Source organism: Sorex fumeus, unplaced genomic scaffold, assembly GCF_029834395.1.
Source record: "Sorex fumeus unplaced genomic scaffold, SorFum_2.1 ptg000008l, whole genome shotgun sequence".
NCBI lineage: Eukaryota > Metazoa > Chordata > Mammalia > Eulipotyphla > Soricidae > Sorex > Sorex fumeus.
Window position 1 is genome coordinate 62,041,593 of NW_026606065.1, and position 26,442 is coordinate 62,068,034.

The window sequence follows — 26,442 nt, forward strand, 5'->3', positions numbered from 1 at the left end:
AAATTTATGTATGTATCCGATTAAGCAATTACTATTTTATTTTCTTTTTACCTTTTTCATTTGACATATACTAATTCTAATTTTAAAAAGCATCTTTTTCAAGGCCCTAGTGCTAGTATAGCGGGTAGATTGTTTGCCAGCATCTGGCTGACCTGCATTGAATCCCTAGCACCTCATCTGGCTCCCTGAGCACCATGAGGAGTGATCCCTAAGTACAGAGTCAGTGTAAGACCTTATCACTTCTGGTGTGGCCTAGAAACCAAACAGAAGAAAATAAAACAAACATCATTGTTTCTTTTTAAAAAGCTGTTTATTTTTAATCCTGACGAAACTTTTCTGGAAATATTGACAGGTAAAACTTGTATGACCATGGCTTGTAATATAGCTTATTGATGAGTGCATGTGTCACATATGGAAAGCCCTGGGTTCATATGTCACCTTTAAGAAACAAAACTGTACCACTGTTGCACTGTCCTCCCGTTGTTCAGTGATTTGCTTGAGCGGGCACCAGTAACATCTCACAACAAATTGTGAAGTTGTTGTTACTGTTTTTGGAATATTGAATACGCCATGGGGAGTTTCCCAGGCTTTGCCATGCGGGCAAGATTCTCTCGGTAGCTTGCCGGGCTCTCCGAGAGGGTGGAGGAATTGAACCCAGGTCGGCCGCGTGCAAGGCAAATTCCTTACCCGCTGTGCTATCACTCCAGCCCATAAACACAAGTAAAGCAAACATTTCAGATTTTGAAAACTCACTAATAATGGTAATCTAGGGAAAGAGGAAAAGTTCATCCAACCACAGTTACTAAAAACAAATCTTACATAAAAATAAGATGTTTTATGTTTCATTAAAGGTAAAGGTAAAGGCCCTCCCGTTGATCATCGATTTGCTCGAGCGGGCCCAGTAACGTCTCCATTGGAGACTTTGTTGTTACTGTGTCTGGCATATCGAATACTCTCAGTAGCTTGCCGGGCTCTCCAAGAGGGGCGGAGGAATCGAACTCGGGTCGGCCATGTTGGCCGCGTGTAAGGCGAACGCCCTACCGCTGTGCTATCACCCGGGAGTGATAGCACAGCGGGTAGGGCATTCGCCTTACAAGCGGCCAACATGGCTGACCCGAGTTCGATATGTTTCATTAAAATGAAATATTCTTTTTAAAATAATACCTAGATATTATGGCTTACAGAAATATCCTTCAATGTAATGCCCCATGTATTTTATATAAAATATAATTTAAATATAATATATATGCATATATACATACACAAAACAGCTCATTTTATTCTACAAATGACTATTTTATAATATGTTCTACCTGTTTCAGAAATCTTAAAATCTTTACCATTAATACAGATTTTCTCTTATAGATTATTGAATTAGCTATTTTCTTTGCTGGGGTCACATTCAGAGATGCTCAGTTTTACTCCTGGCTTTGAGTTCAGGTATCACTTCTTGAAGTGCTCTGGGGAACATAAGTGGTGTCTGGAAGTATTCAAAGTGGGCAAGGGAAGTATGTTGACCCAAATATGATCTTTTTTTCCATGGGGTTACTATTTTTATTATAAATCAAATAATCTAATATGTTTTTATTGGTTTGTAAGAGGGTGAAAAGTTTACATGAGCAACAGTATCAAGTGGACTCCTGTTTTAGTGTATTTCAGTGAAAGAGCCAAGAGCATCTCCTAGTTCTGAAAAGGTAACATTTTGAAGAATGGGAGTAATCAAAGAACAATGAGTAAATCATTAAAAAAGCATCTGTCACAAAATATATATTTAAATAATGTGTAGGGCTAAGCATTGTATATTACGGAATCATATCAAAGTCCCAAATGTCTATTCAAATGTTGCTACATATATTTTAATAAATAGAAATTTACATAATTATTTTCAGTATTTGGTATTTTGGCTATACTCAGAAATGCTCATGTCTTACTCCTAACCTTGAAATTAGTGATCACTCTTGGCAAGGGATTTTTGAGTGTTGCCAGGAATCAAAACATGGTTGGCCATGTGCAAGACAAATTCTCCAGCACCTGACAGTTAAATATCTCTAACAATTACGTTCTTAGCTAAAGAGTAACACCAAATATAGAATAACATATATATGTTGTGTGTGTTTCAGTGTTTATAATTATTGAAAATATTAAGAGTATTATTTTAAAACTTGAGCAACACATAATGTGTTTAGAGAAGCATCATTAAAGTATGCCTCAAAACAATTAAAAATGTAACTCACGCATAGTTCTGTTGAGTTTGGAAAAAGCCAGGCAAAAGGGCAAACTTACCATGTTATATTTCTCAGTCAAGGATTTGCAATACAGATTTTAAGTGGCAGTGTTACAAATGACAAGATGCTAAATTATATTCTCTGTCAAGCTTTGCATTATATGTTGTTTTGAGATTGTAAGCATTACTTAATTTATAATAGGACATTTTTTGAAAATGGCAATATGAAAAGAAAACTGTAATCACACTGAAAATAACTATTGTTTCTCTATATTTTCCTGTATATTTTTTCTGAGTGTCTATAGTAACTCCCCCATTCCTTGGTGGAGGGGTGGAACTAGTTTTAAATGTGCACTATTGTACTTAGATTTGATGAAATGTCATTCTCTGTAAACTTAGAAATAAGATGGTTCTTGACATTGGAGTTTGTCATTGATTAAATTGTCATAGCCTATTTGAAACCTAAATGCTGCCTTTGGTCATTGTTCTTTTTCTTCTTTTAGAAAGTGACCTTTGTGAATAATTGCATGCCCTAAATGTGTCAAAATGAAGAGAAAGCAGCATTTCTAACTATGTCCATTTTATAAACTATTTCTCTCCACTCTCTAAGCAGTTTTATGAAATAAACTGTTTTAAATTTATATAGCAGTCAAAACGTTTTAACATTCTTATGTATGAAGCTAATTTAGTGTAAATATCTAGAATAATTGTATTCCTCATTCTTTCATCAACATGCTTTCCTTATACAACAATGCAAAGAAAAATATATCACTTTGCTCGAAACATATAGACATTATGGATTCTATAATGTAAATAGTTAAACATACATTTATTTTAACCAGATTTTCATTCACCATTAAAATCTTAAACTGAACAAAAATTGCCCTGTTTTTCTTAAAGAGTCTGTATTAATTTTTTTAGTGCATTATATTGCATATCATGTTAAAATGTTATTTATTTGATGATCAAGTTAAGAATATAAAATATGAAGCATAAATAAGATATTTTCAAGCAAAATATTCATGGTACAAGATGTAAAGAAGGTAAAAATATAATTATGTAGGACAACATGAAGAAGAGTTTTAATAGAGATATTGGAGATTAACTGAATTATGTAGGGATCGACTGGGAGCAAAAAGTTTTAAATTTTGAATCCAGTTTATTGACACACTTATTTAGAGAGTAAAATGAGTAAGTTCTAATGTTGCTAAGAAAGTAGAAAATTATTTTTAAAATGAGGCAAATTTTTTAACTTGTCATAGAAGTTTGGTCCAGGAAAGGTGAGAGAGAGAAAGACAGACAGAGACAGAGACACACACACACAGAGAGAGAGAGAGAGAGAGAGAGAGAGAGAAAATAGTACATATTATAAGTTACGGTGTATACGTGTGTTTATATGAATGATAAAAAATACCTTTGGAGATTAAGATTGGCAATTGTTGATAAGTGGAAGTAGAATGGATATAGTAACCGAGTTGGAAATATTTAGTTATTTAATAGTGAATTGAGGAATTGGAGTGAGTTATGGGGGGAAAAAATGTAGAAAAATTCTGAAAGATATTGTGAAAAATATACTAAAACAACATGTGAAATATTGAAAAAGAAAGAATGTTTATTTCAAGATAAATTCAGACCAGTGTTTTGTTTGTTTTAGCTCCACAACCAGCAGTTCTCAGGGTTTACTCCTGACTTTGCACTGGAAAAACCACTGGCAGAGTCGGGGAACTTTATAGGGAGCAGGAAATTGGAGATAGGTCAGTCTACTATACTGTCTGGCCCTGACTTCAGATTTGTGGGTTATGAAAATATAAGTAAAAGGAAAAGAAAAATATGTAAAAAAGAACAGATTTTTAAAGAATGCTTATTGTTTTGCCTGAAAAGGAGAAGTCTTTGATCTAAAGCATGCCATGTTTTATGTGTAGTAAGTTTGGATGTGGTTATAACAGATCAAAATTGAGTATGTGTTTTCAGTATAAATGTAACAGTATACAAGCCTGGGCTGGAGCAATATCACAGCTGGTAGAGCGTTTGCCTTGCACGCAGCCAACATGGCCGACCCAAGTTCGATTCCTCTGCCCCTCTCAGAGAGCCCAGCAAGCTACTGAGAGTATCTCGCCCGCATGGCAAAGCCTGGCAAGTTAGCCATGCCGTATTCGATATGCCAAACACAGTAACAACAAAGTCTCACAACGGAGACGTTTCTGGGCCTGCTCGAGCAAATTGATGAACAACAGGAGGACTGTAACAGTGATACAAGCCTGGGTAATTTTATTGAGGCTAACAAAGTAGGAAGGAAGAGAAAAATAAAGGCTGTATGTAGGACTAAGCAACAGGTTAAAATTGATATATAGCTCTGAGTGGTAAAAAAGAAAAAGAAAATTTCCAGGGGGACTAAGAGAACAGTAGCACTGTCCTCCCATTGTTCATCCATATGCTTGAGTGGGCATCAGTAACATCTCCATTGTGAGACTTGTTACTGTTTTGGGCTTATCAAATATGCCACGGGGAGCTTGCCAGTTTCTGCCATGCAGGTGGGATGCTCTCGGTAGCTTGCCAGATTCTCAGAGAGGGACAGAGGAGGAATCGAACCTGGGTCGGCCACGTGCAAGGCAGCCACCCTACCTGCTGTGCTCCAGCCCAAGACATAGAACAGTAAAGGAACACAAATGTAGGACACTGTAATTAAGGCAACAAAAAGTTCAATATTAAAAAAAAATCTTGAGCACAATTTATTTTCTACAGATTGATTACAATAGATTATATAATCATATTACTTAGGTATGCACATCTAAATATGATCTTAAGTAGAAGTCAAATGAAGTCATAAGCGTTCACTAACTGGGACATACTCCTCTTCTTGGAGCTCTGTGACTGATAAATCTACTGCTATGCAGGTACACAACTTAAAAGGTTAAGCAAGAAATCAAGAACTATACTCCTTTTCTCGAACAAATAGAAAAGTACAGAAGAAAACACAGAAATCAATATTCTTTTTAGAGATTGTGATATGTTATTAACACATTCCAAAGTTTTAACCAATACGATACACTGATCTGGTAAAGACACTTTAATCAGGGAAAAATATGGATATCTTCCATTAACTGAGATCTGAAAATTCAAAAAAGGACAAGTTGTTAAAGAAGTCATTTTATAGTTAGTGGTCATTAGGAATGCAATGCGCTAGAGGAGGATAACTAATATACAAAAACCTAATGGAAACAGATGATACTAAATCATAGAAAAATGGAGGAGATAAAAATAGTATAAGATCTTTACCTATCTCAGGCTCAGACCCAGAGAAGGCTTGACACCGCTATGAGAAAACCTCCAGCAAGTACAAAGGCAGGTGGGGCTGGAGCAATAGCACAGCAGGTAAGGCTTTGCACGCAGCCCACCCAGGTTCGATTCCCAGCCCTCCCATATGGTCCCCCAAGCACCGCCAGGAGTGATTCCTGAGTGCATGAACCAGGAATAACTCCTGTGCATCGCCAGTTGTGATCCAAAAAAGCAAAAAAAAAAAAGGGGGGGGGCAGGAAAGTAATATCAAAGAAGATCATGAATTACTCCCAACTCTACCCCTTGGCAACTTCCCTAGCTTGGATTTTACCTAGGAAGAAAACCCCACAAGGGGCAGCTTGGGAGACTTATGTAAACCAGCTTGAGCAAGGTAAGTGCATCCATATGCTTCCTGGGCCCATGGGCTGCCTGTAACACATGTTGCTGTCAAACACATGTGCTGTCTAGACACTTGTGTCACCCACACCCCCCTCTTGAGATATCTACTTTAATACTTTCACATCTAATGATGGGATGTGTACTGGTCGCCCAAAGTGTGTGTGTTTTCTTTTGAGTTTGTTTCTTCACCACCACCACCTCTCTCTCTCTCTCTCTCTCTCTCTCTCTCTCTCTCTCTCTCTCTCTCTCTCTCTCTCTCTCTCTCTCTCTCTCTCTCTCTCTCTCTCTCCCCCCATGTGTCTCTCTTTCTCTCTGCCCACTCCTAGTTCTTTTCTCAGAACCTCCAGATAAAACCTGATTTCACTTTAAAACAAAGTATAAATTTAATTTTCAGAGAAGCAGACATGTAACATGGGAACAAAAGAAATGACCAGTTATTTCATTCTTATATAAAGGTAATGGGTAGCTTAAGTTACATTGAATAATTTAAAATAGAAAGAATGCGTTCTCTTTGAAATACCATTCTGACTATAATGCAGATCAATCTTTGGACATTACAAAAATGGAAGCAGGATAGTAGTTAAAGGTAACTTATTGATTGTGTAGGATATACTTGGCTAACTTGGTGTCAGTGGGTATTTACAATGTATTTTTAAGTTGATACCAAGGATAGTATGAAGGGTAAGGTCAGCTACATAAAATTAACTGGAAATTTTTTGCATTTTATGCATAATATAAAATAAAAAGCATTATTCTACAAGTATGTGTCTTTATCTATCTATTAATATTTTTACACAGATATTCACAATTATCTGCTATTTACTTTTCTGTTTAGGAAAGAAACAACTATAGTAACTTTCTTATTAAGCAGACATTCCTATGTATTACAAACTTGTAATATTTCTCACTGCCCTATGTTTATGATTATCTAAGTCCAAACAAATAAACTTCTTTTACTCTCATGAAAAGAATTTCTGAGCAGAGAAACCATTCAAAAAAGTTTTCTTTTATATTTCCCAGAGAAGCAAAAATGTAGTCGAAGTGACATCTGCACTTGTTTGTTCATTGCAGCACTCTTTAAAATAGCCAGAATCTGGAAGAACCTGAGTGCCCGAGAACAGATGACTGGTTAAAGAAACGGTGGCACATTTACATAATAGAGTACTATATAGCAGTTAGAAAAGATGAAGTCATGAAATTTACATACAAGTGGTACTACATGGAAAGTATCATGCTAAGCGAAATGACTCAGAAAGAGAGGGATGGACATAGAAAGATTGCATTCATCTGGGGCACATAAAGTAACAAAATAGGAGACTAACACCCAAAATAGCAGAGATAAGTACCAGGAAATTCACTCCATGGCTTGGAGGCCAGGCACACATGCTAGGGGAAAAGGCAGCTCAGATAGAGATCACGAACACAACCATCTTGTTGTTCATCGATTGCCTCAAGCAGGCCCCAGTAACGTCTCCTTCATCCTAGCCCTGAGATTTTTTTTAAAGTGCCATAGTCAAGACTCTTTCAGGGTTAGGAGACTGAGACCCATCATTGTTACTAGTATTTGGCATATTGGGTACACCACGGGGAGTTTGCCAGACTCTGCTGTGTGGGCAGGTTACATTCGGTAGCCTGCCAGTTTGTCCAAAGTAGGAATGAAATAATAAGATAAGATGTTGCGGCCACGCGCTTCCGGGAGCTGGGTTTTGTAGTCTCTGAGTCTTGGCCGCTGATGGGATTACACGGCGCCGGGGGGCCAGTTGGTGGTTGTGACCCCTGCCTACTGGAATTTGGAGGATCTGGGTGAAGGATGCTCAGCCCCGATCCGAGCAGGCTTGGAGATCTCATCCCCGGGACCCGCATGCATTTGTTCCTCTGCCAGTACCTCCATATGTGTGGAGAGTGGTCTCAGCATGATGGTGGCTGGTTCTGGAGGTCTTCGGCTGCCAGAGCCCTGGTCGTGGTGGGGAGGGAAACCCAACCCGCTCCCCTCCAAGGGGCCCCGACGAGGACAGCCAGGCGCTGGGGCAGGAGACTCTGTGCTGTTCTCTTCCGGGAGCTGGGTTTTATATACTTACGTTGCAGGGAAGACACCATGATCAGATAGAGAAGAGAGAACCAAATAAAGTGTGTTGGGAGGATCCTCCCAGGATGGGAGAAGCACGCTGAAAGTAGACTATAGACCAAACATGACTGCCACTCAATGCCTCTTTTTCAAGCCACAAGACACAAAAGTAGAGAGAGAACAGAGGGGAATGCCTTGCCATAGAGGCAGGGGTGGGATGGGGGGTGGTAGGGATACTGGGATCAGTGGTGGTGGAAAATGGACACTGGGGGAGGGATGGGTATTTGATCATTGTATAATTGAAACCCAAGCACAAAATTTGTAAGTCTACAACTGTACCTCATGGTGTCTCACTAATAAAAATTTTTAAAAAAAGTTTTCTTTGTGGATTAAAATAGGGAGAATTTGATTATTCCTATGAGAAGTATTCTAGTCAGTTGTTGTGTTATTAAATGAGTAGTTTTAGCATATATCGTGGATTAATGAAGAGATTGATAGATTTATATTTTGATCATATTTTACCATAATCTTACAGGGACAAATATCCATGCAAGGAATACACCTGCAGAAATGTGTGTCTATTTCATATTATCTTGTGATTGTTGGGAAGGCCTAAAAAGGAATGAGAACAGAAATGTGTTTATGGTACAAGTAATTGTTAACAAAATTTAATTTTTTTACTTGAAAGAGGAGCCGAAGCCATAGCACAGAGGGTAGAGCGTTTGCTTTGCATGCAGCCGACCCGGGTTCGATTCCACCATCCCTCTTGGAGAGCCTGGCAAGCTACTGAAAGTATCCCGCCTGCAAGGCAGAGCCTGGCAAGCTCCCTGTGGCATATTAGATATGCCAAACACAGTAAGAACAAGCTCACAATGGAGACGTTACTGGTGCCCACTTGATAAAATTGATGAACAATGGGAGGACAGTGCTACAGTGCTACTTTAAAGAGAGAAGATTTACATCGCAAATTATTGGTGTATCTTGCTCTGATTACCACAGTTATCTTCCTTATTCTGATCATTAATTTTACAGGAGGAAAATCTATGAGATAAGCTTGAAGATATTATTTAAAATCCATAGTAGGTGTATAATAAATATTTCAGTGATTTAGCAACTTGAAATCATGTAGTCATTTTTACAAAGATAGTTATGCCTTTTCAAGTGGTAAACTAATCTTGAAATATGTAAAATATAAAATCAAACTCTATAATAATGCAAATCATGTCTTAAAATGTTAGTTTAAGTATAAAGTTAATACTAAATTAAGTTACAGGTAATTTTTGTTTTGTCCTCATTTTTTATGTGTTTTTCTTCTTAACCTCAAGTATGTATAAAATAGCATTTAGTCCTTTTTTTTTTTCAATTCCAACACTACAACTTTCTTCTGGTGGGGAAAAAAAAATCACAAAAGCCAAATTGTGAAAAATTCTGATGATTTTAGAGGTTCATGCCAAAAGCTAATCATTTTAGATTAAAAGAGAAAAGGCAGCCAAGTGGTAAAATTTTCTTGAGTTATCAGAGAATGCTAACAAAAGGTCACTCAGTCTAATTCAACTATGATCTATATAATCTAATTATGCTCATTTCTAAAGTAAATGTGTTATTTGCTCTGCATTGGTATGCAGATTACAAAGTGTTATTATAGGATTATAAATGGAATGCTGGTTTGCACTTTGTATGAAAAAGACCTGTAAATACTATTTAGCTCTACTTTTATGCAGCAAGGATTTAGGGCACACTAAAAGGCTTAGCTGGTATAATATTAGAGCTCCAGATAGTGAAGTCAGCTAACTGTGCAACAACCCTAAATAAGAAGCTGGGTTAGTGCAGTTTCAGCCTCATCTCTTCATTTATTATATTCCCTATCATTCATCACAGATATGAAGTTAATAAATCCCACTTTTTCCCTCTAAAATCAAAAAAAGAACTTTTGTTTTTACCATTATAATGTGAATTATTTTATAAAACATTTTTGTTACTAAGAGACTTTTTTGCCTCCTATATTTTCATGTTATATTTACACATGAGTTTGTGACTCTGATGTCTTTAAGATTCTTTAAGTTATTGTGTAAAACATAGTTCAGGGACTCTGGCATGTTGAAAAATATTTTTCTCTGCAGTTAGTACCATTGCGGGTTAGCAGCTGCATTAACAAAGTTGCTTTGAAATGATATTCAAGTAATTCATTACTTCCTTTTCTCATGCATTAAATTTAATATTGCTTGCAGGTTCTAATTCATCTTCATGCATACTAATAAATAGAGCACTGAAAATAAATTCCACATTAGTTTTAAAGTAATTTCACTTCATCTATATATCAAATAAGATGTTATTGGTTGGTTTGTGTGAACTGCAAGCATGTCCAGAAAGATGTTACCTATGAGGTTACCAGATCAATGTCTATAATCACCCAACTTTATGGAGATAAAATACAGCTTCTTAGAGTATTTTGAAAGAAAGATTGTGTGTGTGTTTACCTTCGAAGGTGGTAAAACTCCTGAGAGCACCACTCCAGAATAGGAACAAATCTAATGAAAACTTATTAAAATTCATCTGCTTTACCACAATTATTCTCTCCTCCATATATAGACATATATATAGATATATATAGAGAGAGATAGATATAGATATAGATATAGATATAGATATAGATATAGATATAGATATAGATATAGATATAGATATAGATGGGCTTTATAACTAGAACTGCACTGGAAAGTAAATCTTCTGTCCTCTCAGTCCTCTATAGTTGCAAATTTTTTGAGTACCAGCAATTTTTGTAGCTACTGAGTGATGTTGTTACTTAAGCCTCCCTCCCTCCCTCCCTCCCTCCCTCCCTCCCTCCCTCCCTCCCTTCCTCCCTTCCTTCCTTCCTTCCTTCCTTCCTTCCTTCCTTCCTTCCTTCCTTCCTTCCTTCTCTTTCTCATCTTTTGGTCAACAAGTGATGATTCTCAGGACCTATTCCTAGCTTGATCTTCAAGATGATATTGCTCCTGCCAGTACTTTGAGAATCATGTCATAATAGAGATCAAATCAAGTCCTCCAGAATGCAAAATAATGCTCCTATTATTGGCACCTAATTCCCAATATTTTTAAAGTGGGAATATTTACCAACAAGTATCTTAGGAACTTCTAATCACACGCTATATTATTTTGATCTATAATTACAATGCTATGTATAGATACCCTTTACCTATTTTATTTTTTCTTTCAAGTTAATATCTTTAACATGTTAAATTCCCCAAAATTCTATGAATTGCAAAATGCTATTCTATCATACTATAGAGTTCTTTACAGATCACTGTATCACTGTATCACTGTTATCCCGTTGTTCATCAAGTTCCTCGAGCAGGCACCAGGAACGTCTCCATTTGTCCTAGCCCTGAGATTTTAGCAAGTGCCACATTGGAGTCTCTTTCAGGGTTAGAGGAATGAGACCCATCATTGTTACTGGGTTTTGGCATATCGAATACGCCATGGGGAGTTTGCTAGACTCTACTGTGCGGGCAGAATATTCTCAGTAACCTGTTGGGTTCTCGGAGAGTGAGAACTAGACAAGAGGTCACACGGCTGTGAATGCAGTCGTGTTTCCTGGAGCTTGGTTTTATAGTCTCTGGGTGTTGGTGGTTGATGGGATTACATGGCACCAGGGGCAGTTGGTGGGCATAATGCCTAGCTAATGGAAGATGGGGGATCTGGGTGGAGGAGGCCCAGTCCCGATCCCAATCTGAACAGCTTGGAGATCTCAACCTCGGGTCCTGTGCACCTAGGTTCCTCTGCCGGTTCCTTCATGCATGAGGCTTGTCTGAGCGTGTGGAGAGTGGTCTTAAGCATGGCTATGGCTGGTTCCAGAGGTCTTCAGTTGCTGGGGTTCTGCGTGGGGCTGGGAGGGAAACTTAACCTTGCAGATACCATATATATTCCTTAAATATACATATAACGTATATAACATATATATTCTTTACAGACACCATATATAATTGAAGAAGTCATGCAGTATTTGTCTTCTGCCAGACTTAATTAACAGAGTGTCCTAAGAATATTGCATAGTATTACAAATGGAATGATTTTTCTTTCTCTTGTGTAAGAAGTCTTCTGTATGTGTGAAAATAAACGTGCATGTGCATTTATCTGTATGGGCATCTATCCATATATGTGTTTTGATATAAAATATCCATACACTTAATGACACCACATATTATTTTTCCATTCACTTTTGAGGGGTCTATACTTGTGGTACACAAAGTTTATTCCTGAGTTTGTGCTCAGGGATAATTCCTGACAAGGCAGAGGAACCATAGAAGATGATGGAGGAATTGAACATGAGTCTTTTGCATGCACGGAAAGAACCTCTCTCCTGTATTATTTCCCTAGCCCTTACGCAATTACTTCTATTTAGTATTTAAGCTACTTTCACAATTAGCTGTGGAATATAGTATTATAATAAACAGGAGTACAGATTTCTTCTGTTCATCCTATTTTGTTTTCCATTATATACACTTTCAGAGGTAGATGACAGATAATTGTAATTTTAGGTTTTTGAGAGCTGGATCTGTTGATAACCATAATTTCATTCAAAATGAAATCTAAAATGTGTGTTTTTTAATGTAATTTGCAATTAGCCGTCATCGTTATAATTTACAATCATATTTAAATTGAGTAATTAGGAAAAACAATTATTTTCCCGTGATATCACACTTCATCCTTTGCATCTGTCTGTTTATCTCACATGGAATGACCATGTAGCCAGAGTCCTGATCTATTCCCCTGTGAGGTTTCTGAGGAAGATTTTAGACATAACTGTTTTAAATGAAAATTTGGCAGAATTTCTTCTGATGAAACCTTTCTACTCAAAGTGTGGTCTATAAAGCAACAGCATTAACATCTCCTGGGAGTTTGCTAGAAATGCAGAATAACATCAGCCTTACTCTAAATATCTACTGAATGCAATTCTGCATGTAAGCAAGGTTCCAGTTTCAAGTTTGAAAACACTTTTCAGCAGCAACAAAATAGACTAAGCAAAGAAGACAGTTTGAATAAAACAAAAAACTGGTGGAGGGATGGGCACTTGATCATTGTATAACTGAAACCCAAGCACAAAATTTGTAAGCCTATAACTGTACCTCATGGTTTTTCACTAATAAAAAAATAAAATAAAATAAAATAAAATGACAAAAAACAAAACTCAGGTAGCATTCAAGTGAATTTTGTATATATGTGTATTTGTATGTGTGTATAATCACTCATTTTCTCGTAGAATTAATAAAGCACTAAACTATCTGTACCTTCTCTACCTACACATTATTAGCTGTATTTTTGAGCTAGGAATAGTAAAATGTATTAGTGATGGGGACAATCCTGTGTATCTAGAGAAGTTCGTGTTTTATGGGAAATAGGCAACGAAATTAAAGTTTGAATAGGGCATATACTTATGAAATATTTGTATAAACACATTGCTTCACCAATTTTAATAATATACCTTTAGAAATAGATAATAAATGTACACATTATAGTCTGTTTCCTGACTTTGTACAAAGAAATGACTCATTTAACATGAAGTTGTTTCAGTGTTTCTTAGCTAACTAAACTAAATGAATTTTTTGTAATCAAAATACAATAATTTTAAGACAGCATACCTTATGGATATATATGTACTTATAAAAAGCACATATATATTCATTATTAATGAAGAAAAGTATCAGGAATCTTACTCTTAATATGAATCTCTAATTTATATCTAAGTCATGTATGTCTAATTATTAGCTTTTAGTGAAAGTACTCAATTATCATAGAACAAGTTTCTTGAAAGCACTTAATTAAAAGCATAACACTAGATTGAGGGCATAATGCACATTATATATGATGATTTATTTTGGAGGATTTCTTTATTAATAGTGTCTATGTGGAGGTAGTAGCACTATAGCACTGTCCTCCCATTGTTAATTGATTTTCTTGAGCAGGAACCAGTAGCATCTCCATTGTGGAGCTTGTTGTAATTTTTTTTTTGGCATAGCAAATCTGCCACGGGGAGCTTGTCAGGCTCTGCCATGTGGGCAGAATACTGTCAGTAGCTTACCATTCTCTCTGAGAGGGACAGAGGAATCAAAACCTGGTCAGCCGCATGCAAGGCAAACGCCCTACCTGCTGTGCTATCTCTCCAGCACATTGGAGGTAGTAGGATATTACTTAGTGAAAAACTGTGTTATTTACATTTGACTAATAAAGATCAAGAGATATGAATAGCAAGATGATAGATAAATATAAAATATCCAGTGTGTACACACACAGACACGCACACATACACATTTTTATAAACATGTATATATTTTAACTGATGCTTAGTTCAATTTGAATTCAACTATTAACTCTTTATTTTCAGTTGAACTCTAGACTTTATCAGATCATATAAAATCATCAGGTTTTTATACCCGTATAACTGACATACGATAAAACTTGAGGTGTTTATCTAGAAATTCTATTCAGTATAAAAGAATAGTGGGAAAGTTATTTAAAATGATGAATATAAATTATCACTACATCAACTGAGAAATGTAATTTCAGAAGCTAACCTACTCTGTTAAGTAGAATTTTTTATCAAAACCTTCATGGTTTAAAATCCAGATAACCAGTGAATAAAAGCAGCACCCTATTTTCAAGGAAAATATTTTGTTGCTCTAGCTTGCTGAAAAGTATATATCATTACATGTTTCAGTACAATGACTTTTAACATATTTGTAGAAGTGGAGACAAATTTGTTTTATTTTGAGCCTTACAGTGTTATTATCTCAAAGACAACTAGTTCAAAAGTCCCTTTCAAATATTCAGAAACACATTTTGTTAAAAAAATATATAGCAATGTAGAAATTGAGATTCATATAAATCTATCTCTCAAATCAATAAAACAAAGCTTCTCAAAATTGAATGTGTATGTAGTTCCTAAGGAAATCATGCTATAAATCTGAAAAAGACTCTAGCACACTCCTAAGAAACGTTACAATGGCTTCATTACAAGCCACATTTTTAGTACCCAGACTCTAGAGAACATGTTCAGTTTCCTGAATAATGAGAAAAAGCAATAGTTCTTACTGCCTTGTATTTTTTTTTTATGTAGGAGTACTGCTATTTATTCAGCCACTGATTAGGCTTATTGAATTGGGCATGAACTCCACCTTACTTTTTTTTTCATTTTTTATAATTTTATTTATTGAATCACCATGAAAACAGTTACAAAGTTTTCGGGTTTAAGTCCCAGTCATACGATGAAACACCTGTACCTACACCAGTGCCCATTCTCCACCACCAAAAACCCCAGCATACTCCCATCCCACACCCTCCCCCTACCTGTGGGGCAGATGATTTCCACATTACTCTCTCTCTACTTTGATTACATTCAACATTTCTACACCAGACCCACCATTATTATTTGGTATTTTACCCCAACACCTTTCCCTCCCTGGGGTGGTCCGGTGTTGCTAGTCCATTGGGGGACCAGACGCATCTCTGGCAAAAGTTGCTGGTTTTTGAGATTTGTTTCAGAGTCTCTGGGATCATGGCCATTAAGCAGTTCAATCAGGAACCAGAGAGGCGTGTCTCCCATTATATAGCTGAGCCTGAAGTGGTTTGTGGGTGTGTCTCCCACATACCTAACTTTTGACCATTTACTTTCTTGGTAAACTTTGCCCCAAGTTGTGGTCTGCCCAAAGGCACAGCAGCAATTTTGGGGTATCTGCAAGTCTGAAGGCGCCATCAGGCTGCTGATGCACTCGCCTCACAGGTATAGATTGACCTGCTGGCAGCACCATACCCCTAACCACCTTGGAATTTTAATCTGAAAGTGGAAAAATTATTGTCGTGATGATAATACCTTCATATATGTTTCATATGTGCCTTACTATAAACAGAAATATCTATTTGTTACATTAAATTGATCACTGAAAGTTTAATTATTCCACACAAGTAAGCTCTTTTGTCCACTTCTCCCTAAAACTCCCCATGCATTTTATAATCATTATCGGATATATCAGGTTTTTGTAATTACTAGCATATAACTTCATTGTTTTCTTGTAACTTTAAAACTCTAACATTACGAACATGTGAATCAGGGTTCAAAGTTTCTTTTCCCTGTGCTTGGATTGTTTCTGAGCTCTTCAAGACACACCCTTTTAGGCTTTTACTCAGATTTTGTTTCTCTTTAGGAAGAACCCAGTATCCTATTCTGACTATAGCGTTTATACACTTTTTTTTACTTATTATTAAAAAATTCATATGTACCATACATAACATATTTCATTTGTTTTGAGTGATCCTTATATTTTACAGTTTAAATTTATTTTTGTCTCAGTTAAAACATACATGTTGGAGTCCTAATCCACAGCACATTAGAATGATTTTGCAAAATGAAGATGTAACAGGAGATGAAGCAATGCTTAAATGGTGTGACCATTAATTCCAGTTTGTCAGTATTATTATGACAAGATGATCTTACAAAGACAGAAATGCCAAAGAGAACACTGTGTAATAAGAAAGCCAGAGAATGGAATAATGCAACTGAAAGTTAAAGAGTGTTGGAAGAATGCAGAAATTAGGAGACAAGGCTTTGTAGGCAAGAAAAGAATGCCACACATGCCCTTACTCCATAAATACCAGATAAACTCATTCTATTTCCAAGATACTGTGTTTTCCTCTTTAAAACTTATACGCTTTTGATTTTATTTATATCAAAGTAATGAAAGTTTTATTCTAAAATATTTGAGTACCTGTGGGAAAGTACAACAGGTAAGGCACTTCTCTCACACAACTACTAACCCAGGTAAGAACACCAAGACTATATTTAATCTCTAAGTACAGCCACGAGTGACCCCTGAGCACAGAACTGGTACAATGTTCTGAGAACATCTAGGTATTGTCCCCCAAACAAAAACTGATATTTTTCACTTGGGATTCCACCAGATATGTTGTTTTTCCCCTTCTTTTTTGTATGATAAACTATGAATTTTCTCAATTGTGAAAGAAATCTAAAAAACTGAAAAGACATAAGATAAAGTAGAAAATTTTTATTTTTGAAAAATAAAAGGAAATATATTAATAAATTTAATATTTTCTATGACAACACAAAGCAAATGACAGTCATTTTAACATGAAGCAAGTGTCTATTGCAAATATCTAGAGATATTAAGTAATTTACATTAACCATAAATATATTTAATTTACTAAATGCCAAATGTTGTAAAAACAAATTATAATCTTTCAGTACATGACATATTTGAAAGGTACTTCTCATTGTGAAGCTGGAGTTGTTTGTCATTGTGACTGAAGTTGTGTAATTCATTTTGAATCATAAATTTATGTTGCAAAAGTTTTGGTGCTTTATATATTGGCAGAATGGATCAAAACTACATCTAAATAATTACTTCCATTTAATCCAAGTGCACAGATTATCTCAGCAGGCCACAAAATAAGATATGAGAACCACAAGAATGTATGATACAAGTATCATTTAAAAATAATTCAATGTCATTTTACTACACCTACTCTACAAGTCGAGTGATTTATTTTTGTTGCAACTTAAAATAATTGCTCTTAGATGGAAACTTAAAAAATGGAATTTATAATTTTAACAAAAAATTAAACCATTAATTTAGAAATTGAAAACTATTCTTACATAAAAGTCTCTGGTTAATTATAAATTATCTGTACATAATATTAAATTATGTGAACTTATGAAAAATATCATATATTCATTTCTGGGCCATAACTGGAGCTTATTGTTGGCTCTGTGTTTAGGGATTGTTCCTGGTGCTGCTTGTGACAATATGTGATATTCGGGATAAAACCTAGGTTGGTCATTAACAAGGCAAGAACTCTATCCACCCTACTACATCTTTGACCCTCATATGTATTATTTATTAACAATACCACTTAATGTATTTTTTATCAGTAAAGAGAGTTTGTGGACAGATAAACCTTTAAAACCAGAATTCATCTAATTTTTCAATATGATAATTATTATGTATTACTAATAAAATAGAATATTTCTAATAAAGTAGTCTATGAAAATAACAGTAATAAATATAGTGTAATAATTTTTATTTATATATTTGCATGGGCTGGAGTGATAGCCCAGCAGTAGAGCGTTTACCTTGCACGCAGCCAGCCTGGCCAAGCCAGGTTCAATTCCTCTGCCCCTCTCGGAGAGCCCGGCAAGCTACCGAGAGTATCTCGCCCGCACGGCAGAGCCTGGCAAGCTCCCTGTGACGTATTTGTTACGCCACACAGTAACAAGTCTCACGATGGAGACATTACTGGGACCGCTTGAGCAAAATCAATGAACAACGGGAGGACATATTTGCATTTATCTAATACTGGAGCGATAGCACAGCGGGTAGGGCGTTCGCCTTACACGCGGCCAACATGGCCGACCCGAGTTCGATTCCTCCGCCCCTCTCGGAGAGCCCGGCAAGCTACCGAGAGTATTCGATATGCGAGACACAGTAACAACAAAGTCTCCAATGGAGACGTTACTGGGCCCGCTCGAGCAAATCGACGATCAACGGGAGGGCCTTTACCTTTAATACTGTATTGAATCTGAAAACTCAAAACCTCTTATTTATATTAATTTACTTCAGAAAAATAATGTATTCCTGTATTCAAGCAGTAGTCGAATGTTCAAAAGAAATGGTAGACTTCTTACTCATGCTCACTGTGATCACTGAAATACTTTTGTAATTGAATCTTTTTAATGAAGGCAAAAGTTATTCTTTAGAGTCTTTTGACTTGACTTACATTCTTAAAGAAATCATCTAAGTTCATCACCTTCATTATTTTTAATATATCCATGAAATGTAATGTTTAGGGAATAAATCATCATCACTGTCATCCCAGTGATTGTCGAATTACTCGAGCGGACACCAGTAACATCTCTATTCCTCTCAGCCCTGAGTTTTTAGCAGCCTCTTCTTACTCGTCTTTTCCCAATGATTGGAGGCTCTTTTGGGCTCAGGGGAATGAGACCTGTTGTCATTACTGTATTTGGCATATTGAGTACGCCAGGGGGAGCTTGCCAGACTCTGCCCATGCGGGCAGGATACACTTGGTAGCTTGCCAAGCTCTCCGAGAGGCATATAATTTATATATTTTCTTCTATTATTTATTGCCTACTGTCTGAACCCCATCAGATAAGCTGTAATAATAGTAGAAAATGGGTAGGAAGTGTGGTGAGGTTCTGAAAGAGGCCTGGAGAGTGGAGGTGGTTGGGTAGTGGAGGTCAGCTGCTGAGACTGAGTCCCTTGGGGCGGGGAGGGCTCTCACCACCCCACAGCCTGGCGTGGAGTCTGGCCGCATGGTTCTGAGAGCCTCATTTTATACTCCCATCTTGGAGGAGCATTGTGAGTTCTGAAGGGTGGCCAATGAGGAGATTATCTGGTGACAGCAGGGTTGGCTTATGGGTGTGATCCCTGAGTCACCAGAGGCAGAGGAATAAATATGTTATATATTATATGCGAATACATTCTGGATAATATGAAAATATAAAATTTGAACTCTAAGTTTAAAAAATGTAGAGTAAAATAAAAATACTCTACTATTAGCAAAACATTGTAGTTTCAATGTAACCCTATACCTCCCTTGCTTTCAAAACAGTCTAGTATAGATATAGATACAGGCATAGATATAGATATATATATATTTGGGAGGTCATACTTGGTGGAGCTCAGGGTTTACTCCTGGCTCTGTGTTCAGGTATTATTTCTTCTAGGGCTATGGGCATCAGGTATGGTACCAGGGGCTGAATCCCAGTGAGCTACATGCAAGACAAATACGCTACCCAATATACCATCTCTCTGACCCCTAAATCAAAAAATGTTTATAATTAAATCATGTTTGAGTGCTTTTCATTTTGATTTTAATCTTTTGAAAATATGTATCCTATCCAAAATAAACTGCATTAAGTGTGTTCCTCTCTAGAGTAACCTGCATTGCTAGATGTGCAGTATCACTTCCTTTCTTTCTAGGGTTCTCTTTTTGTCACTCTCACTGACAAATCAACATTCTCTTTGGAATTCATATTCTCCCTCAGTTAAGCTATCTACTTCACAAAAACAAAAATAAATAAATTATATAATTTGTACCATAGGGGCTGGAGCAGTAGCACAGCGGGTAGGGTGTTTGCCTTGTATGTGCCTCACCCGGGTTCGATTTCTAGAATCCCATATGTTACCCTGAGCACCTCCAGGAGTAATCCCTGAGTGCATGAGCCAGGAGTAACCCCTGTGTATCTCCAGGTGTGACCCAAAAGTTAAATTAAAAAAGAAATAATTTGTACCATAAATATGCTAGAATAACTATCAAAGACAATTAAAAATTAAGCTATTTACTTTAATCATATTTTTTAAATATGATTTTATGTTTCCTTAACAACTCAAAAATTCATATGTTTTAAGTGTCAGAGAGATAGCACAGTGGTTAAGTACTTTTTTCGAATATGGGAAATTCTATTTACATCCCTGACATCAAGACATCATGTTCACACCCCTAAAACTGCCAGAAGTAATCCTGGTGCAAAGAAGAGGAGTACGCCTTGACCACTGTCAATTATGTCCCCCAAAACAAAATTTTAAAAAAGTATCTATTATAAACATGTAACACATAATATAGATATCATCATGTTCTTTGAAACAAAATGCAGAACTTGCACTGTGGTTCAGAAGGCTCAGAAATTTTAGAGTATAAAATTTCAGGGAGGATCATTTTAAAACTTTCTTCAATTCTAGACTATACTTATAAATTGTCTATGAAAGAAAAATACTTTCTGAAGTTGTTTTAAGATTGAACTATCCACTTTGCAGTTTTTTAAAGGTTTCCAACAATTGTTATAGAATTTTGCCCACTTTAAATATACTTGGATAATGACTCAAACTCAAAAGGAATAGAATTGCTTGAGACAATGAGATCTCGTTTGATCAACAGGCTGGTAGATGTCACAGATAACGCCACTGAATATTTTCATAATTCTAATAACATATATTTCTAGGAAGCTTTCCCAACTGAATAGTAAATGTTAAAAAGTCTCTTTCTAATAGACTATTTTGATAGTTTTAATATAGTGAAAAATTCTTGTTCTCAGTCGCAGTTGTTTGTAGAACAATATATGTGGTTTGGCTGGAGCGATAGCACAGCGGTAGGGCATTTGCCTTGTGCACAGCCAGCCCGGCCGAGCTGGGTTCTATTCCTCCACCCCTCTTGGAGAGCCCGGCAAGCTACAGAGAGTAGCTTGCTGGCAGGGCAAAGCCTGGCAAGCTACCCATGATGTATTCAATTTACCAAATACAGTAACAACAAGTCTCAAAATGGAGATGTTATTGGGTCTGCTCAAGCAAATTGATGAACAATGGGAGGACAGTGATACAGTGATATGTGGTTCATTGATAGTCTTTATGGAGTAAACTAGAATTATGAAAGAATGTCAGGTTTCATATTTTATTTCACAAGAGTATTAGAATTTAGCCTATAATTTGTAAAGCTTAAATTTCTGCAGGATTTGCTTAATTTATATATATGTACATATACATATATAATTGCACTATATTTTATGTAATAGGCATGATAACAATTATTCTCTCCTATGTCTTCCACACTGCAATAAAACTCAGTTGAGAATGAATGATGCTTTCTAAGATAAAAATTATGTTCAGATAGTGATGAAAATAACTTCTTAAGCAAATATGACTGATATTCATGATGTACAAATAATTAGTAGACTATAAGAAACAAAAAGCATAACCGTAACTTTTCTTATTATATATCATTTTTTGTAGAGATATAGTGTACCTATAACAATATTATTCTCTTTTTTATTGGAATGTTTAATTTACCATGAATTTTAACTTTATTTAATTTTATTTTTAAATCTTTTTTGCTTTTTAATTTCTTGATTTCAAATTAGTAATCTGTGATTTACAAAGCTGTTCAAAATAGAATTGTTTAGGCATACAATGTTGTAACACCCTTCCCTCCATCAGTGTCCTTCCAGTCCCTGCCATCACCTAACTGCCCCCTTAGCAAGAATATAACTAATTTATTTCTTATTGCTTACCTCAACAAAACTTAAAGAAACAGGAAACTAAATTATCTGAAGATAAATCAACAAAAGTCAATTTTAGTGATTAATTATTATATGATTTTAGCCTAAGTAAATAATGAAACTCAAATCATTTAATATTGCTTATTTTCAATTACATAACTAATTTTCAACTCTGGCAACTGAAACATAGTGAACTAATTTTTTTAATTTGAACCTTATTGAGGTAATTATCATATATTTTTCATGTCATAGATGAGGCTTCTCACCCCCATCCCCCTTGGCAGGCATATAGAAATTTATTTCATATACTTGGTGCAAAATCTTAAAATATTGACAAATAGAATCATTAGAAAATAAAACAATAAAACTCAATTTGTGATAATTAATTGCTATATAATTGTAACATTTTCTAATCTAGTAGAGGAAAAACATATAAAATATTAATGTGTTCCATCTTCAATACCACATTGGAAGTTTCTCCTATCCTTTAAAGGAGCACTTTTAACCCTTCTTGCAAAACTGATTTAAGTCTCTGAATTCCCTGAGCTGTTGTGTATCTGTTCTTTCATTGATTGCCTCGACCAGGCCCCAGTAACGTCTCCTTCATTCTGCGCTGAGATTTTTAAGAAAGTGCTATATTCAAGACTCTTTCAGGGTTAGGAGAACGAGACCCATCATTGTTACTGGTATTTGGCATATTGGGCACGCCACGGGGAGTTTGCCAGACTCTGCCATGTGGGCAGGTTACATTCAGTAGCCTGCCAGGTTGTCCAAAGTAAGAACGAGATAATAAGATGCCACACAGGCGCACTTCCAGGAGCTGGGTTTTATAGTTTCTGGGTCTTGGCCGTTGATGGGATTGCATGGTGCCAGGTGACAAGTTGGTGGGTGTGACCCCTACCTACTGGAATTTGGAGGATCTGACTGGAGGATGCTCAGCCCCAATCCGAGCAGGCTTGGAGATCTCAGCCCCAGGACCCGCATGCCTTTGTTCCTCTGCCAGTACCTTCATGCATGTGGAGAGTGGTCTCAGCATGGTGGTGGCTGGTTCTTGAGGTCTTCGGCTGCCAGAGTATATCTGTGTATCTGTTAAGTGCTGTATATGTCCTTCAAATTTATTTATTTATTTAATTTATTTTTTAAATTTTTATTAGTGAAACACCTTGAGGTACAGTTGTAGACTTACAAATTTTTGTGTTTGGGTTTCAATTATACAATGATCAAGTACCCCTCCCTTCACTAATGCCCATTTTCCACCATCACTGATTCCAGTACCCCTCCCACCTAACATCCCTCCCATGTCACACTGCCTTTGTGGCAGGGCATTTGTTTTTCTTCTTTCTCTCTCCTTTTGGGTGCTATGGTTTGCAAAAGAGGGATTGAGTGGCAAACATGTTCAGCCTATAGTCTGCTTTCAGCATGCATCTCCCATACTGGGAGTATCCTCCAAGTACCCTTTATTTGGTGCTTCCTTCTCTATATGAGCTGCCTTTTCCCCTAGCATGTGTGCCTGGCCTCCAAGTCATGGAGTGAACTACCTGATACTTATCTCGGCTATTCATGGGTGTTAGTCTCCTATTTTTTTACTTTATGTACCCCAGATGAATGCAATCTTTCTATGTCTATCCCTTTCTTTCTGAGTCATTTCGCTTAACATGATACTTTCCATGTAGTACCACTGGTATGTAAATTTCATGACTTCATCTTTTCTAACAGCTACATAGTACTCCATTGTACAGATGTACCAAAGTTTCTTTAACCAGTTATCTGTTCTCAGGCACTCAGGTTTTTTCCAAATTCTGGCTATTGTAAAGAGTGCTGAAATGAACAAACAAGTCTAGATGTCAATTTGACTATACATTTTTGCCTCCCTGAGTTATATTCCTAGGAGTGGTATTGCTGGGTTAAACAGGAACCCAATTTCTAATTTTTTTGAGAAATGTGCATACTGTTTTCCAAAAGTGGTGAACCAGTCAGCATTCCACCAGCAGTGAAAGAGGGTCCCTTTCTTGCCACTACTGCACCAACAATGGCTACTTTTGTTCTTTTGGATGTGGGCCAGTCTCTGTAGTGTGAAATGATACCTCACTGTTGTTTTGATCTGCATCTCCCTGATTATTAATGATGTAGAGAATTTTCTCTTGTGCCTTTTTTCCATTTGGGTTTCTTCTTTGAGAAAGTGTCTGTTCATTTTGTTGCCCCATTTTTTGATAGGGTTGAATGTTTTCTTCTTGTGGCATTCTACCAGTACTTTTTATATCCTTGATATCAACCACTTGTCGGACGGGTATTGGGTGAATATCCTTTCCCATTGGGTAGATTGCCTTTGTATTTTGGTCACTGTTTCTTTGGAGGTGCAGCAGCTTCTTAGTTTAAGATAGTCCCATTTGTCTATCTATGTTTTCACTTGCTCGGTCAGTGCTGTGACATCTTTGAAGATACCATTAGCTTCAATGTCATGGAGGGTTTTGCCAACTTTGTTTTCAATGTACCTTATGGATTCTGGTCTGATGTTGATGTCTCTAACCCATTTTGATCTTACTTTTGTATGTGGTGTTAGGCAGAGATCTGAGCCCAGTTTTTTGCACATAGCTGTCCAGTTTTTCCAGCACAATATGAAAAGAGGCTTTCCTTGCTCCACTTCACATTTCTTGCTGACTTATCAAAGATTAGATGATCATATGCTTGTGCGGAGATGTCAGTATATTCAACCCTGTTACATTCGTCTGTAGCTCTGCCTTAGTTCCAGTACCATGCTGCTCTAATTATCACTGCTTTGTTGTAGAGTTTGAAGTTAGGGAGGTTGATCCCTCCTATATTTTCCCCAATAATTGCTTTAGCTGTTTGTGGAGGCTTTTTGTTCCATATGAATTTTGCTCCATTTCATTGAAGAATGTCATGGGTACCGTTATAGGGATCACATTGAATTTGTACAATACTTTGTGAAGTATTGCGATTTTGACAACATTAATTCTCCCGATCCATGAGGTGGAATATATTTCCATTTTTTTCGTGTCTTCTATTATTTCCTGAAGTAGCATTTTGTAGCTTTTTTTGTACAGGTCCTTTACTTTTTTAGTTAAGCTGATTGGTAGGTACTTGATTTTATGGGGCAAAATAGTGAACGGGATTTTTTTTTCATGTCACTTTCTTCTCTCTCACTATTTGCTTATAGGAAAGCCATGGACTTTTGGGTATTGATTTTACAGCCTACAACTTTACTACACGATTCTATTGTTTCTAGGAGTTTCTTGGTAGAGGTTTTATTGTACTCTAAGTATAGTATCACATCATCTGCGAATAGTGAGAGCTTGATTTCTTCCTTTAATACATGAATGCCCTTAATATCTTTTTTCTTGCCTAACCGCTATTGCAAGTACTTCAAGTACTATATTGAACAGCAGTTGAGAGAGTGGTCATTCTTGTCTCGTCCATGGTCTTATAGGGAAGCCTCTCAGTTTTTCCCCCTTGAGGATGATGCTTGCTGAAGGTTTGTGGTAGATGGCTTTAACTATATTGAGGAAAGTTCCCTCTATACCCATTTTGATGAGGGTTTTCATCATGATCTTGTCAAATGCTTTCTATCCGTATGATCATATGGTTTTTATCTTTTATTTTGTTGATATTATGGATTATGTTGATTGATTTACAAATGATAAAGCAACTTTGCACCCCCGGGATGAATGCCATTTGGTCATGGTGTATGATCTTTTTGATGAGGTATTGAATTCTATTTGCTAGTATTTTGTTGAGATTCTTTTTATTTGTGTTCATCAGGGACATCAGTCAGTAGATTTATTTTCATGTGTTTTTGTTTCCTTTTGGTATTAGAGAGATATGCGCTTCATAGAAACTGTTTGGGAGAGTTTCTGTTTCTTCAATTTCCTGGAAAAGCTTGAGAAGAATTGGCAATAGGTCCCATTTAAATGTTTTAAAAATTCGCTAGTGAGTCCATATAGACCTGGGCTTTTGTTTTTGGGAAGATTTTTGATTACAGTTTCAATTTTCTTAATATTAATAGGTCTATTCAGGTATTCCAGATATTCTTGGTTCAACTTTAGGAGATTATAGGAATCCAGGAATTCATCCATTTCTTCTAGGTTCTCTTGTTTTGTGGCACACAGACTTTCAAAGTAGTCTCTGATGATCTTCTGAATTTCTTTGTTTTCGGTTGTGATATCCCCCTTCTCATTTCTGATTTTATTTTTTAGGGTTCTCTCTCTCTCTTTCTTTGTGAGTCTTGCGAGTGGTTTATATATCTTGTCTATTTTCTCAAAGAACCAGCTCTTGGTTTCATTGATCTCTCAAATTTTTGTTTTGTTTTGTTTTCCATGTCCTTGATTTCTGCTCTATGGTTTATGATCTCTTTCCTTCTGCCTTGTTTGGGCTCCTTTTGTTGGT

The 26,442-nt window shown here is 36.4% G+C and overlaps 1 pseudogene; it reads left to right on the forward strand.

The window, feature by feature from the left end:
- The first annotated feature begins 5,779 nt into the window (after positions 1-5,779).
- Positions 5,780-26,442, forward strand: part of LOC130018083 (uncharacterized) — a 96,428-nt pseudogene continuing 75,765 nt past the window's right edge.